This window comes from Neodiprion lecontei, chromosome 4, assembly GCF_021901455.1.
Source record: "Neodiprion lecontei isolate iyNeoLeco1 chromosome 4, iyNeoLeco1.1, whole genome shotgun sequence".
NCBI lineage: Eukaryota > Metazoa > Arthropoda > Insecta > Hymenoptera > Diprionidae > Neodiprion > Neodiprion lecontei.
In genome coordinates, this window is record NC_060263.1 from 40457085 (window position 1) to 40470345 (window position 13261).

Sequence of the window (13261 nt, forward strand, 5' to 3'; positions counted from 1 at the left end):
ACCACAATTGCGATATGAACTGCCTACAGCACAAAAGGCGTTTCATTGAACGCTGTACCTACAAAGTGATGGAACAATATTACACGACCAATATTTGTAGACCATGTACAAAGAATATAAGGTGGTCCGTCAAAAGGCCCTCAAGGTAGCTAACGAGTTGTCAAACAAGGATTGTTAGGCACGTTAAAAGCAGCTCTGAACTACGTCGGCGAGTTCTGAGCATCGGGGCACGTGGTTCAATTGCAAACCAGTCCACAAATGGATCGTCCTAATTTGCATATATATAACACGTGGCTTGAAGTTGCGCCGAATGAAGATCAAGTCGGAGGGAAGGTCGTCTTTGGCGAGACGCGTTTCGTTTCATGCAGTTAAGAGACATGATAAACGAGCAAGGCTGAAAGCGGTTCTGCCGACGCTCAATGCGAAATCCACCGAGCTAAGATTTCACTCACATTTGTAGTTTTCATTTCGTCTCCGTTCTCACCGAAGAGCCTTTACTGTCAGTTTCGACTCGAAGTCGCGGGATCCGAGCGGCACCATCGTCGAAATACAAGCACGTAGTTGTCCGAAAAAGATCGTAGACCGGACTTAGCGCGAAAATCCTTTGCAAAACTCTTCCGGAATAACCAAGTTTCGTCGTCGTCGTCGTCGTCGGGAAGTCAAGAGTCGAGACAATATACCTACCTACTCGCTGTAATGCCGCCACGGGGGTGAAAAGGGGAAAATGGGGGCGGATATGCCTTCCGAGGAAAGCGAGCGCGGAGGTGGGAAGAAATAAAGAGGGAGACACAGGAAAGGCATTCACCAACAAGCCAAATCGTGCTTGGCCTCGATGATAACCGCAGCGTACTCGCCTATCGCCTGTATAAATATATGTACACAAACGGATAGGGTGCTGCCCGTGTTTATTGGCCGACGCCTTGTGACACCACCTTGGAACCGGAAGTGGCTCAGCAGGCGCACCGTTTGAAAATGACCGGGAATTCGGAAGTTGTTTTACCCAGCAGTAAATTCTTACGAACTGACTAGTGACGATCCGGTTCCTTGAAATTTGGGATTTGGTCGATGAAAATTCACTCCAATTTTAAGACACAAAATACTGCAGTAAGGGAAGTGTACCAGTTGTTGACCCTGTCCCAATTATTTATATTTTTCGGTTGTATCTGTCTGATCGTTAGTTCTAAGATTACTAAAAAATAAATTTGTACCGTCTAAGCCTCCAGCAATTGGTTTTAGTCATCGAGAAATTTACAATTTGTGCCGTCGATTTATAATTTTGAAAAATAAAAGGGTTGGTAATGGATCTAAATGTGTCAATAACTGGTATACTTACCTTAAATATTACAGTGTTTATGATTAAAGTTCTCCTTCCGAAAATCTCATTCTTAGTGGAACTTTATTCCACAAAAATTATCGTCAAGTTTGTTTATTTTCATTTTTGTCGAGATCAAACCCAACGTTTATACACCATAGCGGAAGGAAATGCAAAATCATGGTTTTAACGGGAGATGAAAATATATGTAAATGAATACACGCGAGGGCGAAAAGTCTTGTTGGAAAACGAAAGCCTTGTTCAACACGCTAGGCGCTTGGCATATTTACTCTCGGATTTGCGGCACTCTATAAAACGGAACTTTCAATGAATTATAAAAATGGCAGTGAATTTTTCCGCAGATAAACAACAAGCTGCGGAAATCGGATATCACTCGCCCATAATTATCAAAAACAAATCTGTAAAGCGTTTACAGATGATTCGGGGCGTGGGTGGGCAAGCTGCTCGATATTAGTCGCCAAATCCGGTCGCATTTTTGCATAAATTTTCGTAACAACGTATTAGATTTAAATTAAGATTTAGAATAGAAATCGCAAATTTTGCGTTACGTGCGCGACACTCTGGAATTTTAAATGAAATCGCGTATGATAATTAATAAATATAAGTAAATTTCAACTCGCAGAACATCAAACGCACCTGATATCTGGATCGAGTAGGAATGTCGGAACGTACGGTTTGAAAAGCGAATCTCGTGAATGAAACCAGCGCACGGGCAATTAGCGAAGCGGTGTCACAGAATTGTGCAAAAAGTGGGAACATCCACGCCTTTAAATGCCAAAATTTTTACATTCGAGCTTACGGTTTAATTCAAGAGGAAAAAGGTCACGCGAGATTTATGAATGGTGTTCGGATTCTCTCTGTACGGACATACATGCTATTAGCCGTTACCGATCGGAATACAATTATGGCTGAAGTGGACTTTGTTTGTCTGGATTAAACGCTAGTAAATCGGTGTTGAAATCACGCGCGCAGAAGAAGAATTTTTACACTTGAAGAAAAATTTTGTAAATCGAACGAAAGCAGGCTTGAGAAAAAAGAAAAACCGAATCAAACTAAGAAATGTAAAAAGAAACTATGTTCCTCAACTTGACCAAGTGTGAATCAAATTTGAATAACTTTTCAGTGGTCAAAAGACGAGAAGTTTGTCATAAAACACACGTACCGAATTTTCGTGTGTAAAACAACGCTGTATAAAGATTCGCAATAACCTAACTGCAGTGAGAAAACATGATGGAAAGAAAAAAAGAAAAAAGATGAAAACCGAGTAAAGAGTTTGCCCCGTCCGTTATAAAGTTGTTCAGCTGTTAATTCTGCGGGGCGTCGAAAAGCGCCCGGTATTCTTTATGCAATATACGCCAAGACTCTCGTAATTGTTGGCAAAGGTTTTGTCCTGCCAAAGAGGAGTAGGTAGGTATAAAAGTTCTCAAGTCTCTTAAGCCTCGCGTCGTCCTCTAAGAAGGACTGCCAAGTTTATCCGGTTCAGAACGTGGAAGCGTGTACTAAACGGAAATGCCGTTAAAGATCGGCTTTCAACTTCCGGAACACTCTGCACAGAAGCGATGCTGCATATTTTTTCGTGGATTGAAAATCTTCTACTCAGATACGAAGGGTTTTAATTGCTTCCGATGTATAAATCACGGTTTTTTACCCCCCCCCCCCCCCCCCCCCCCCCCCTCTCCGTGGCCTGTAATTTATTCACCGAGCATGTACCAATTTAATTAACGCCACGACACATTCTTCTTATCCTACTTTGACGCTATCGCCAGGATTGCATAACTGTTATGCTTCCAAGAAAAAAGTTGAACACGTTTACCAAAGATTTTAACTTTAACCCCCCGACCCAAGGAATTGGAGCTTGCTAGCGGTAGAGGTCAACCGAGGTAGCTAGGAGATATGTTTATCTCCGCTAATCGCAAAACTGAAGACAACGTCGCCGCCGCTGGCGCCGTGATTACCGAATCTTTCGTTGACCTTATTCGATGCCGCTACTGGGTCATCCTTCATCTCCGACTCGTGAACATCGAGTCTCGTTTCCAGTCACGTCAACGGCAATTCAGATATTACTTGAATGAAAATTTCATTCCCTCAGCTTTCACCGTTAAGTCGGATATTATGTACGGGAAGAAGTTAAAATTGCCCGTTGTCCAAATTTTTGGGACAAGAAACGCGTTACAAGAAATTACAGAAAAAAACAGAAGCACAAGAATTTTACCCTGAGTTAATTAATGAAGGAATCAAGTCATTAGTAGATCTGTAACCGAAATAACTGCGATGGAAAGATTTTTTTGATATTATGAGATGTCAGGTTTCAGAAGTTTTGATTTTGCGCTTGATTCCTCGTACCCACGTTTCATGAAAAAACAAACAAAAAAAAAACGTGAAAAACGATAAGAAACCTGAAAAATTTATAAGCCTGTAGCGAGAAATAATGCAAGAAATAGCGTATAAATCTTTCATATTTGAAATACATTTACGGTTGTGAAGTGAAGATAGATTTTCTTTTTTGGCCTGCGTATTTGAAATTCTTTAACCGAAGATGACAACAAAATTTGAAAATCTCTCACGACACGATATCGTCGTTTATACAAGTTGACTTCGTAACAAAATTTTATCTAATAGCTTCTCTGGAATTCGAAACATCGAGGCAAATGATTAATTTGTCAATCGAATGGATTTTTTGCTATTGAAAAATTGTCTCTACACTTGTGCCGATAGTTTATTATTCTGTACAACTTACAGAGGTGCCTTAAGGATTACAAATTGTTGTAATAACAAGATATCTTACTATTGAATATCGTAACAAAATTTAAAAATTGAAAAAGATAACACTCCAATTCACCGTTTCGATCCATCTGAACAAACGTACCGAGTAATTATTCATAACCGGTAACTTTCCTTCATTTTAACGCCATATACGTTACTTCTGGAAGAGGTCTGGAATCCGGAAGGAAGTGGCAGGTGGTGTTGGCATCGCTGGGGTGAAAGGGGGGAGGAAAGATGGTCAGAGGGTGTAGAAAAATCCCCAATTTAACGGACTCCTCGAGGGCGTCAAGTTAACGAAAATATACGTCGAGTCGTCGGACGTGCGGCGAGTGCCGAGGGAAAGAAGAAGAAGACGAAGAAGACGAAGAAGAAGAAGAAGAAGAAGAAGAAGACGAAGAAGAGGAGGAGGAGGAGGAGAAGAAGAGTTCGCGGCCGATCGTCGTCGTCGCTTTTGTCTTAAGCCTTGGTATATTAATGCGAAGAACATGTTACAGGAGCGTGGAGCGCCGGGGGTGAGAGAGTGTAACGCCGGAATACTAAAGAGTTGCCCCGAATATCCGTGGAGCAGACCTCGTCTAACCGCGCCTTTGCATTTTAACAGGGCCTCGCGACGCGCCTGCTAAACTATCGCCTCTCCTTCGCCTTCCCTGTTTCGCCGTAACCGGTGTTGCAGGCCTCCCAAAACCGCCTAAATAGTTCTCGAGAGTCTCCCTTCGAATCGAGAGGCTTCGGTGAAACGAACCGATTTCCGCATCTTTGGCAATAGCGGCATTGCACGGCGTCAGAAACTCACAACCGTGATTGCGCTCTTCAATTTTGCATTCGAATGATCAGCCAAAAGTTACGATCCAATGAATTTGGCGAATTGGGCGTTTTGTGAAACCATTTTTTTTTTTTTTTTTTTTTTTTGACAGAAAACTGTCGGTTATTTTCGATTCTAACTACAGAGAACGATTTCTCAGAAAATTTCATAATCAGACAACATTTGACGGCTGGAAAAATTTTTTTTTAACCGTTGGTTGAGATGGTAAGAATTTTTGAGATAATTATCTTTTTATCTTCTATTTTGCGGAAAAACCAGTCGTCCGTTTCCAACTTGTCCGAAGCGATTGTCTCTGTGTCTTAAAAATCGTTGAGGTCTCAAGAAAAATCGGAATTACGTTCTCGAGCAATAACGTCGCCTTTTCTCTGAACGTAGAAAAGCAGAAACTTAATGAAGATAAAAGGACGAGAAAGTTAATCGGTCAAAGCTCCGTCTTCGACAGAAGTTGTAAATTTAATTCAGGTATTATCGCACCTCATTGACATTTAATGGACAATATATCGAGAGCCGTTGAACCGTCGACTAGGCTCAAATATTAAGAGGACTCAATTATCGCCTGGAGTCCAAGAGCGCGAATTAAAAACGTAAGCACCAAATTGTATGTAGCTCTTCAAAGTGTGTTTTTTTTTTTTTTTTAAAACTTATAACCAATTTTCAACCAGAATCAATATCGCAAAACGGTTTATTCGAACCAATTAAACCCGCAAAACGATGATCGTAATTTTTTGCAATTTTGCCTGATACTTTTCTACTTATATTACGTGTATATAATTTTGCAGAAAATCGAGATTCGGAAATCTCGAGTAGCTCGTCAGAAAACGAGGGAGACTGTGGAAAGAAATCCGTCTAGCCATTCCAGCTTATCCTGTACCCTCTGATAATATGAACTCCTATATAACATCCCGAGTAGGCGGAGGAGACAGTGGTCAAATAATCCGGCGACAATCCTCCGAGCCGTCGACGTCGTCCAGCTAAATTGCGGAAACTCGGGGCTCTGATGACTTCCTCTTTTTCTCAACGGGTTGAGAAAAGAGGAGAAAAAAAAAGAATGGAAAAAAAAACTAAACCACCAACCAGCCGCGAATTTCTCTCCATTTGTTTGTATCCACTGAGTATTTTTTACCCACGTTTAAAAATCGAACGAAAAATTAAAGTCTTAGAATATGTACTATATCAGGGACGGCAGAACGACCTTGCCCAACTAACTGAGATGAACGGCGTAAGTCGGGGAATGATGACTAGGGTGATATATTACCGCGAAGCTTTCTTCGAGGAATACTAATTTCGGCACAAATCGAGGGGCCATTTACTCAACGAAGTTATCATCTTATCAGTTGAAAATCAAATTGTAAATCAGAGGAACGTCAATGACGAGAAGATTCTTTGAAAGGACGAGGAATCGTTTCAAATAACCGAAGCCATTGTGAATCTTTTGAAATTACACGACGAGGTTGAAGAAATCGTTGCAAGTTTTGCGGTAAACGACAAATGGTTTCGATTCGTCAATATTCTATCGTTTCCTATCGTATAATATGCTTTTCTCTATTTCCAGTCTGGCAAGTGATTATTTCCAACGATTCTGTGCAGTCCCGAAATCACTTAAAATTGAACTTACAAGAAAGGTATTCGAGGTCGATCCTTCCAATTTGATTTCTTTTGTAATATGTTATAGTAGACTAAAAACTAAATGACACGTGTTTTTTTTATCTGCCATTAAACACTTCAAGATGGTGAAACCACCCTTCAAAGTAAAGCATGTTAAGGGGCGATTTAATAGTTTTTTTTTCTTCTTTTTTGATGGAGAAAATAACGTTTTTCATTTCTCGTTATGAGAAAACTTTCCCAGTTGAATTGTTTAAATAATATTATGTTCTTGTGGGTGAAACTGCCAAATCGCCCTTGGGATACCTTCCTTGTAAAAATGTTCGGAAGGCCATTGAAATTCAGAGGTGAGATTGATGATCAATGGAAAACACTCGAAATCAACACTGATGAGTTGGAATTACTCAGATTTCGCTTCCGTTTCATTCCTTCCCTTCTTCCTCTACCCTCCCTTCGACTCGTCATCCTCGTCATAAGTCACACGTGGTTCCTGAGCGACCTGCCCGTCCGGCGGTATCCGCGACAGAAAATCAGGTTGTAACCCGAAGCGGTAGCGAAGTGAGTGGCCGACTCGACAAATCACAAAACTCACTTATCACCTTGCCCTCTCTCTTTCTTCGCCTTTCAGGGCGGCGCGAGCTGTTCGAGTTCACGAAGCAACGAGGAGGGAGGCGAATCCCGAAGGATACACGTCCGCGGCGCTCATGTTACCCCAGAGAATATCTAAGCGACCCTAAACACCCTTTAAACACCCTTAAACTCCCGTTAACAACTACCGCCCGCAGTCGGGACCCTGGAACTCTGATTTTCTGGCCTCATGTTTCGTCGCATGTTATGGATACGGTGTGTTAAAGAATGCCACATGTCACCGTGATATTCCAGCTAGAAATGTCGATATATGTACAAGGACATTGACGGTAACGAGATAAATATCAAGGTGTATGTAATTTAAATTTTAGTGATTAAAAAAATAATTATTCCACCGCTCTTAACCTTTTTTCCGTCATGCATTTATTTCGGCATGTTCTTTTACTAAGTTTTAGGTATGTCACGTATATCCTGAAAAGCAGAGCGCTTGATGCAACAGAAACATATGGTGATTATAATTTGACGTTGACATCGAGAGAGAAGAATATATTCCCGAAAATCGATGAGGTAAGTGTCGGAGGCTTGAGCAGTCAATATGTACGAACCTCCGTAAATGTTACAGGTATAATGTGCAAATATTTAACTAATATCGTTTAGGAACTTGGTGATTATTGCGTAACCAGAATTCCACGCTCAAGATATGTTGAACTTGGTAAAGAAACAACCAGTTCCCAAGAATATCCATTCATTTGAATCGATCTTGGACTTGTTTATATTTTTAGCAGCAGGTTTTAATTGATGCGAGTTGAAAAATCACATCAGGCACGTCGTACAAAGTGGAATCCGACTACGTAAACCAAAACCCCTGGTGTAAGCACTCGGATTTCTCGTTCTCAAAGTTAGAAAATGATTTATCATAGGGCCAAAATTCGCGGCGAATAAACTGCACCCTCAGTCAAGTCACGTTAGTATCTTTACAGCTATGCAGTCACGGATCCATTAGAGAGTTAGATGTCGGCCCTGCGGGGCTGCCGCAAGGCGGAGACTAAAAATACACGAAGCATCCCTTGTATTTTCAACTTCTTCGAATAATCGAGGACCCGTTTATGGTTGGGACTTTGGATAGCCTTTCGGTGTCCCGAAGAGCTTTGCAAATGGGATTCGGTTTCTTGGACTCCGGAGTCCGCATGATGTACATTTTTCGCGTACGAGTTAAGACCTTCCCATTATTTTCCACCCCGCCAACTACGGTGCTGTGTCTGAAACTTATTGTTAGTCACTATATACTCTCGACTCTTGTTTGCCGAACGCAAAGACGTCAGCTGGGCTGATTTACACCAACGATGCAGCCACCTTATGTATAGAAAAAGGACTTCCGTCCTGCGATCCCACCACCGAATCTCCCGAGGTGTGTAAATAACGCGTGATAAAAAGAATTCACTAGCAAAACGAACCGGAAGCTCCTCGAGTTGGGCCTCACGGACTTTTGTCCCGAAAACTTTGGGCGAGAAGCGACGTTAAAAATGTGTCTACTCTTCACTCCTCGGTTGTCTAATGATGAATGTCTTCGAACTGCACACTAAAAACCCTGATTCTAAACGACGGTAAGGTCAAGCTTATTTGACAAAGTTTCTGGCAATGTTTTCACGTGCAGGCTTGCGTCACAAACAAGGCAATTGAGGCCAGTGACAAGATTGATACGACGTTTAGTTGGGTTTAAAACCATAACGGAACCCCCGTTCAAAACCGTTCATTTGTTGAACCATCACTCACCGTCCGCCGTTGATTCCATGCAGAGCCGTCAGGGAACGACGATAGATAATATTCATTTGTGAGGTTTAGTTAGCTGTCGCTTTAGAAGTCGGGGGATCAACTGGTCTATCTTTGGAGATCAAGTGTCAAATCGAATTCCGTCGCCAGGCGTGACTGCCAGGCTCATTTTCATTCGCCAGAATTCATGGTAGTGGAGTGAATCACCGCCTGCAGTGGTATCCCCGACAAGTCGTAACGATTATATATAAGATACGAATTTGCTGCCGTGCGATGTTTTCTGATCGTTAGAATTATTGTAGTTAATGTTCCTCTGAGAATCATTACAGTGATACATTTTCACTGGCATCATAACGGCCTTTGGCAGCGAGGTGATAAACATTCGTATCGTGATGCAGAGAATAGCGCTTACACACAATAAACTGTGTCCGAGAAGGTCGACAAGGACTTGATTTACGTCCCCCTACACATTAATATTTGTGAGAGCGTGCTCCGTGACATCATTCTGTATAGCGATAATTTCTTTCCAATTCGGTCGTCTCGTTATGCAACCGCAATCTTAAACTTTGAGCGTACGCTGCCAGCGTGTGTGCGAGTAGCCTATGACCGAAAACGACCCGCCGAGTGTTCTGCGTATGCCTTAGAGTTCAGATCAACGTGGCAGAGTCGTTTGCGTAGTATGTGAGCGTGTAACACTGCACGTATTTCGTTTGACGCCAAATATGTCGACCCGTTAATTTCAGCCGAATATTCTCCATGCGGTATGTAGGCATGAATTCATGGATCCGAATCTCCGTGGTTCTCATGGTTTGCATGTCATTCATACTTGACGAGATCGAATCTTCCATGCCATCGCATTACCAATGAAAGTCGCGAGAAATTTTCGCGAATTATTATATCAAGCGCGAAACGACATTTGTTCGTATCAGTGCGCGTATGATGGTAAACTAATGTGCTGACTGGATATCCCACCGCGTAAATAAATCCTACAAACGGAAGACGTGACACCGCGAGCTGCTGACACTCGCGAAAACAGCTCGAGCTGTTGTTCCATAGCGAAAACAAGTCATAGGCAGGTGGATATAATATATCCAGGAAAAAGTACAAGAAAAAAATGTCATTCCTTCAATGCTGACTTCGGTCTATAAGTTTGGATGTTGTTCCAAGATTCTGATCAACAAGACCGCGATCCTTTTACGGAACGTTTACAATGTGCTCGCCGAGTTGCTATCAATTTTTCCTTGTCTAATCGTCTTCCGGTAGACGTAGCCCGCCGTTTCAGCTAACATTTTACGTAGGTGCCACCTGGTCTTGGTTACGACGGAATTGACTTTACCGAAGATTTCGTTTTGTCCTTTCGCCGTAAAAACTAGTGCTGTTTTTAAAACAGAAGAATCGTGTGATGATTCATGGGTAGTTGCAACATTGAAACTGACCATGATTCGCAGATGCGTTCTCGCCGTCAGATTTCGACTCAGATCTCACGTAAAGCTGGAGTTGATAAGGTTTCTGCTTACCGAAGCAGAACACGGTTCGTAACTAGATGATTGCTCTTATGAAGAAGCGTCGTCGCTGCAGATTGCGAAAGGCGATGTACACCAAGCGGAATGTGTAGAACGACGGGTGAAGATGGAAAGCACAACTGTTGCACTTCGGATCCAGTGGAAAAATGCAGTCTGCACCTTAATTGGTCGAAAAACGCGTGAACACTGTCCGTTCAGTGCTCTTCACTGAATATTTGATGAATATTTCGGTGATGCTAAAGGTACCTGTAGACCCTGCATTCCGAATAGTTAACATGTAAAGTTAGTCGAATGCAGGGGATTTATTCGCAAGCTCGAAGGCGCGTCGAGAAAATTGGGTCCCAGCTGTCAAGGGGCATTAAATTCCAATTGATCACGTCGTCAAGGCACGGGAATGAATCTAGAATACAGTTATAATGGAGCGTGTGACAACCGGAAATCACCGCCTCCACCCAAACTGTGAAATATTAATACGTAGTTGGTTGATTTTGTGAAAGAGCGCCAGGTCTTGAGGTCAGCCGCGCTGCCAGCTAGACACATTTTTATTATACCTTATAAGAGCAGCGGGATATTCATTTGATTCGCGCTCCTTCGCCCTTCTACCCGCCACACCGCCGTGCATGGGACCATTTATATTTCAACACGCCGGCGCATTCATCACGCATCGCATGCACAGTCAGTCAGTCAGTCGTCGTCGTCGTCGTCTGAAAGACCCCGCCACACTGATGTTCCCTCTGAATGACACAAACTTTTCCAGTCATCCGCGCTGCACACATTATTAAGCCCCGTGCCGCTGCATGCCGGCGTTCGCATCCTCGTCTGTAGCCCGTTTGACGTACCTACCTACCCTCGTTTTCACACCAGCTTTAAATCGAGACGGTTTTGTAAGGGATCCTCGTCCCTGCATCTCAGAGTGCAGACCAAAGCGTCACGGGATAGGATTGCAGGGTATCGATCCGTCGCTGTGTGACTCCGCGCTGTACTTGAAAGTTTTAAGATTCATACTCAAATGAGTATCGACACCATGAACCGATCTGGTCAGGTTCATTTTTCACTAGTAGAAACTCCAGACCCTGAATATGAAAGAAGATTAAAGACCCTCAATGATTTCAGACCATTTCAGGATCGCAGAATTGGGTATCACGCTAACGAATGTTTCTATTCCTCCGACTCTCAGACACTTCGACAACGAACCTTTTGTTCAATTCAATCGCCTCTTCAACGAGCGTTTCCATTCCGAACTTATTTCCATTATGACGTCAGTTCAGGCGTGCCTAAGACCGACCAGACAGACTGTAAACCGTGGTTTATTACTTTGTCGCGCCTTCTAGTGCGGATTTCGTAATAACATGCTTGAAAGTCGTAAACCGTGGAATGGTCTCCGGGATATTTTTCTTCTCACATCGCGAAAATACCTTGACATAATCATGTATGGTCATTCAATATTACGAACATGCGCGTGACGCCGGTTTTTAAGAAGAAAAGACCATTCGATTCCATGCGGTGAAGACGGGAAGGTATTGCAGAGATCTGGAAAAAATCATCTTACGTAATCCAGAATGGCCCGTTATCATCCTTCGACTGAACGCCGCGACGCGAAGTATGCAAATTTTCCGGACGACGCTGAATGTCGAACCCATTATCTTGGCACCAAGTATTATTCGACACTCATGTCTACCATGCAGGGAATCGCTCCCAAACACGCGCAATGAACATTCAACATTTACATCATAATAGTGCAGAATAATACCACCAGTCAAACAACGTTCGAACGAAGGACATTCGAAATCACATTACCGCAGACTCGAATCTTGCTTTCTGAGTCACAATTCCACGTGTCTGGAGAATCTACGTCATCTGTTTCAGAGGCGGAAGCATGGGCTGAGAAAAAAAAGAATCTAAAATCTCCTCGACGGACGTGATCCACGACTGTAATCCACTGGACAACAGAAAACCTGCTGAACCAGGCTACCCTTTCATTGGGTCAACGACCAGGTCTCGAGTCGACCGTGCAATGCATCATGCAGATATTCGTGCGTCACTAAAATGTTGACAAATTTACGGTGCTCACTTTGCTCGCGACTTACATTGTCTTCAACATTCATCTCCAATGGATGTAACACGGATATCTAGGATGGATATACAACATCTCTATTGGATACGTATATGTGAACTGCCATGATGTTTGATAGATCTCCATTAGAATTCCAATCTGTGTTCGCTATTTGTTCATCCATACCTACTAGAATGTTACGAATATGTGCGACGGGTATTTATCACGGACATCCAATGAATATCCATCATTAGCTTTGATCAGACCATGGATAGCGTGGATTTCTTTGGATGCTTGTCGAGATCCACCATGGATATGGATCTATCGATCCTCCACGGATCTCTATTGGACCAAATGTTCCGTGTGTCGATGCTCAGGGTCACGTGTTGGCGAATTTCGAGTGTCAGTCGCAGCGTTGCAGCAATGCAACGAGGATAAAGACAGGTTTTGTGCTTTCTGATGAGGATCGAGACGCCCGCCAAGACAGACCGAGGATGTCAGACAATGGACTATTAGGGCGGCGTGGGAGGTTCGGCGGTAAGCCTCTTCGCGAGTCGAGCGTTGAAGAGGCCTTCGCCTGGCGAGGGGGGGGGGGGGAATGGGTGGTACAAGCGTTACAAGCTCGGGATCCCGTCGCTGCTCTTCAGCCTCTCGTCCCTTTGCAGTGCGCGTCAGAGTTGAGGGTATTATTTACCCGTTAACCCCCCAAAGCCAAAGACTCCCGGATCCCGTCTCCCGGTGCAGTTGCAGCCCTCCCGTCCGAGAATCCCTCGCCACGGCTTCCGAATCGCATGTTTAAGCTCCTC

At 43.2% G+C, this 13261-nt stretch overlaps 1 protein-coding gene across 24 annotated transcripts in view; it reads right to left on the reverse strand.

The window, feature by feature from the left end:
• Window positions 1–13261, reverse strand: part of LOC107222358 (basement membrane-specific heparan sulfate proteoglycan core protein) — a 125393-nt gene that overhangs the window by 80378 nt on the left and 31754 nt on the right. The gene's annotated exons all lie outside the window — the stretch shown is intronic.